This window comes from Pinus tabuliformis, chromosome J (genome assembly GCF_031772625.1).
Source record: "Pinus tabuliformis cultivar Carrire ecotype Pingquan chromosome J, CPIR1, whole genome shotgun sequence".
NCBI classification, from domain to species: Eukaryota; Viridiplantae; Streptophyta; class Pinopsida; order Pinales; family Pinaceae; genus Pinus; species Pinus tabuliformis.
The window spans coordinates 364,226,225-364,230,902 of NC_142295.1; the positions used below are offsets into that span (position 1 = coordinate 364,226,225).

Genomic DNA, 4,678 nt, shown 5'->3' on the forward strand with positions numbered 1-4,678 from the left:
CTGTTAAATAGTCTTCCTCTGATCATCTTCTACTGGGTTGAAGCACAAATGGAAAATATGGGCACCTTCTGTTACAACAACATTACATAAAGCCATACATCGGTAAATTTCATACAGCATAATGATCAATATATGAGGATGCAACATAAAAAGGCATTGTGGGCATATTACTAATTTTATTATTCCAATAGTGAGTGTGCATGCATGAATCAGCTATAGATAGAATAGCATGAGCTTATCCTTACTCTTCATTTTAGAGATAAGGAACTAAATTTATATGAGGCAGTTTTGTTATATTTTTAACAGTCTTTGTAAATTCATTTTTGTATTCAGTAAATAGAGTACAGATCTTGCTTGCAACACAATCTCTTGCATGGAGATCCCAAGATCTAAGCGATAGATCTATTTTTTGTAAACCTAGACACCCACTAAGATCTATAAGGGAAAAGGTTAGGGTACGGATCTGTATCGATATTAGAGAGCTCTAGTTTTATTTATGCTACAGAAAATTATGCATATCGAATTTTCTAACAGCTTTTTATTCAATGGTAATGGAATAGCATTAACAGGAGCTCTCGACAGTGATCTACATGTTTTGTGTATTCTTTCTAACTGTTTCTGTATATAGGCTCAAACGAGATTCAGATTACAGTTTCGATTAGCCTTTAAATTCAGACTCTGCTAGTTTCCTATGGGAGAAGAATCTGTTTACCAAGTCTTACTAAATTTCATTAGTCAAGCTACAACTTTCATGGAGTACGTGATTTTCTGGCAAATATAGAATAAATTTTGCTTCACTAGATCCATGCTAATAGTTTTTGCTTTGGATGAATTCACAAGAATGGTCCTTGCATACTTGTGTTTGTTTCAATCCCAAGCCACATGTGTTTTTGTCAAATGATCTGAATTCTTGTTCAATTTGAACAGACCCAAAAGAAAACATGTCAAACTACAGACCTGAGATGAAGAATAACAACAGAAAGAAGCCGAAATCAAGATTTCAACCCATCAACATTATCAATGGAACCATTTGCATCTTGCAAACCTATTGTGTCTTCCAACCCTAGAGTGCAACTTTTGTTGGTTGTCGTATGTACAAAATATGTCATTTCTTCTGACTGCAATACATTGACACTTGAAGGAGCATCCTTCTCTGTCATATCTGACTGTATTTTGAGTCCCTCAACAGCTAGAGCTTCTATTTTCTCCATAGCAGAAAGGACTAGCTCCTCAAGTGATGCAAATTCATTGTAAGAACCGTTAATGACAGATGCCTTGAGTTTCTGCGTCCCAAATCTCACCTGCTTTGTTCCTTTAGAAATAATCATGCTTTTACCAAAGGTAGCTAGTCAGAACTACAATCTGATCTCCTGACTCAACCTATTAAATTGCCAAAAGTTTAAAAACAAGCATAAGTGATAGTCATGGCCAAGAAGAGCTTCTCTGAATGCACATAAATTTTTCTACACATAAATGAAAAAACGGTGATAATATTTGTCTCACCTGCTTTTGGATATGTCAAGGCCAGACCCTGCTTCCAATGCTACTTGCTAAAGAGCTTTCCGAGTAATGTCTTCAAGTGGCATCATTTCTTCAGCTTGCATGGTAAGATTTTCAGCTCTGAGAGAAGCCAAAGTGTGCAAAATATCAACAACACTCAAATCTCTTTGGACTGGCATTGCTAGAGGCTTTGATACCTGCATGATTAATCTCCCATTGCTTTTATTAGTATTAGATAACATGGGATTCATTTGCCTTAGTAAACCTCCCTCCTTCATCGAGACAACTGAACCAAGATCATTTGCAAGAGCAGGCAGGTGAACAGACCCTGGTACAGAGGAATTTATGGGACTGCCCAATCCACCTGAGGCGTCTGGAGGAGAATTCTGAAAATTCTTTTCTTTCAGACCCCACTTTTGCATCAGTGCTTCTGCCTCTACATCGTCTAGAATCCTAGCTCGTATTTTACTGCGTGTTGTCTGCATCACTTTAAGCTCTGATTCTGCAGCCAGCACTAATGATACCAATTTCAGATCTTCATCTGAGCCACAATTATGTCTAGAAGTTTGTGTGGAACTTGAGAGAGCAGGGACATAAAGTTCATGCCCACGGCTGCCTACTTCCGAGAAAGACCCTTCCTGAAACTGGTGGCAAAGGCGTGCCCTGGTAGAGCCTGTTTCACTTACAGAGCCTAAACAAAACAAACTATGATCTTTATAAAGCATATTGAGGAATTCACTCTCAACCAAATCATCATCATCTCTATTAGAAGCCTTTCCCAAATTGTTGTGTCTCTCTTGTTTATGCTCATGAGACACTTGAGCATCACCATTCTTCTCCAAACAGGAATCAAGAGAAACTGATTGTTGAACCTGTGAGACACTTGTGCCATTCTCGATCCTACCGTCCTCTTCTCTAGATGTCAAACTATTCACTTCACAACTCTTATTGCCATCCAGTAATTCTGACAGATTGCCACCGCTGATCTCCACCCCCTTCTCAACAATTGTGAACTCAATATCATCCTCTAGACTAACAACTTTATTATCATTCTTCGAAGCAGCCTCTCTAAAAATACAACTGGATCGAGCCCGATGACTGACTGGAGGGAATAAGCTACTTTTCACTTCAAGAGCAAACAAGGATGCCAAACTGGACCCCTTCACATCTTCTAATGATTGAACTTGCACGCTAGTTTTAGAAGGGCTCTCATTAACAGGGTCTTCTAGGCTCAAATCAATTATATGTTCATGATTTGTCTTGGGTGCAGATATGGAGGCAGATACATGACCTCCTAATGCACATATTGATGGACTTATAGATTGCTTTGATAATCTGTCACAAAAATGTACATCACCAACACTTTTTGGCAATTGCCACAGCTCCTTGTTCAGGATCATATAACAGAATGTCACAATTAAAGTTCCTCCTTTAACCTTACCTACAAGCTTAAAACTTGTAGTCCAGCTTCTGGGCTTTGCATTCTCTCTATCATCGGCTATAAATTCTGGAAGCAATTTGTTGAGATCAAGTCGATGCTTCCCAAAATCTAAGCCCTCGACATCCAATGCAGTCACAAAAAGAGTAAAAATATTCAAACTATAATGCATACCTTGATCGGCTTTTTTGTTTCCATATATGGTGGAAGTATGGTGGAGAGTTTCTTCAAATTTTGTAGTTCCTTGAGAAATAGTAGAAGATTTTGTATGTACCTCTTTATTTCTTCTCCTCCAATAGACATAAACACGAGAGTTGTTCATGCTTTGTAAAATTCCCTCTATTCGATGTAATCAACAATTTTTGGACCTTGGTAATTCTTACTCGCCTCGTCTCTTTTTCAAGTTATAATCTCAGTGAGTTTACCTCATCATAATAGATCCTCAATGTTATGAATTCTTAATTTAAATCTCCTAATTCATGAACTAGAACTTTTAACTTTTGATTATAATTTTAATCTTAATTATGTTTGAATCCCATTTTTAGAAAATATTTTTTGACCAATCTAATATATATATATATATATATATACCAATCAAATAAAGTTATGATATCCTTATTTCTTTTCAATTTAATATATATAGACTAATCAAATAAGATTTTTTGACCAATCAAATAAAGTTATGATCTCCTCATTTCTTTTCAATTTAATTTACCTTAGTTAGACCTACCATGAAAACATCCTTCACATGTTTTGCAAGTGCCCAACCCTTGCACACTCCTTTCTTCTCAGCCTTGAAGATTGGGTAACATTCACTAGAGCAAGTGACCTGGTCTCTTTTGCCGAAGCTCACACAAGTTGTCGTTATCATGCCCTAAAGTTCTTACATACAAAATATCAATAACTTAGTAAGTTTAAGGATATCACTTGATGGATCCCACTCTTGCAACTGGATACATGGCATCATCACCAATTTCAACTAAATGTACTCTTGTTAGAGGTGTATGTTTGCAGGCTCCATTGTCCACATACCAGTTGACATCAGACATGATGTCAAATGACATGCATGAGACCATTGAGAAGTGTATCTCAAGAATCGATGAAAGCTCATCCACTTGAGATGATTCTTTTTCACTCCTTGCAAGTCGCTTTTGGTGTTGTTGCTTGCCCTTCCCCTTCTTTTGATGACATTGGAAGCAAAGTGCACAAAATTTTGACACTTGAAGCACTTGATGTGGCTCAAGTCCTTCTTTCCCTAGTTACAAGAACCTGGCTTCTCTTTCTTTCCTTTTTAACCCTTCGTAGTTCCTCTTTTCTGGTTGCCCTTATTCATCTTACTAACTAGGACAACATTCTGCTCCTCAATACCTGCAATAGTATCCAGTATTGTCTCCTTCTAGTTGAAGTCATTCCATAACCTGCTAAAAATGGGAAGTTTGTTTTGGCCAGATGTCATAGCCAAAAATTTTCCAAAAAGAACAAGACCTATTTAATGCAATGGGCATTGGGTACTAGCTCTTTACCCTTCACCTACTAATTTTCATCTTCAATGATTCTTTATATGTCACAATGCTTCTCGAATTTATGCCTTACGACGTTTCCTTCGCAACATCTAGTGCAAATGCTAGTAAAATAAATTCTATAAAAATAGAATTTTTTAAGCTGTATTAAATCTAAATTGACGCTCTACAACTTAGTAAGGGAGAGATGTTGTCACATAACATTACATTTAAAAATGGT

General features: G+C 37.0%; 1 pseudogene; it reads right to left on the reverse strand.

Moving 5' to 3' along the window:
• Nucleotides 1-992: 992 nt before the first annotated feature.
• Nucleotides 993-3,110, reverse strand: LOC149227248 (protein PLASTID MOVEMENT IMPAIRED 1-RELATED 1-like; annotated as a pseudogene).
• Nucleotides 3,111-4,678: the final 1,568 nt, after the last annotated feature.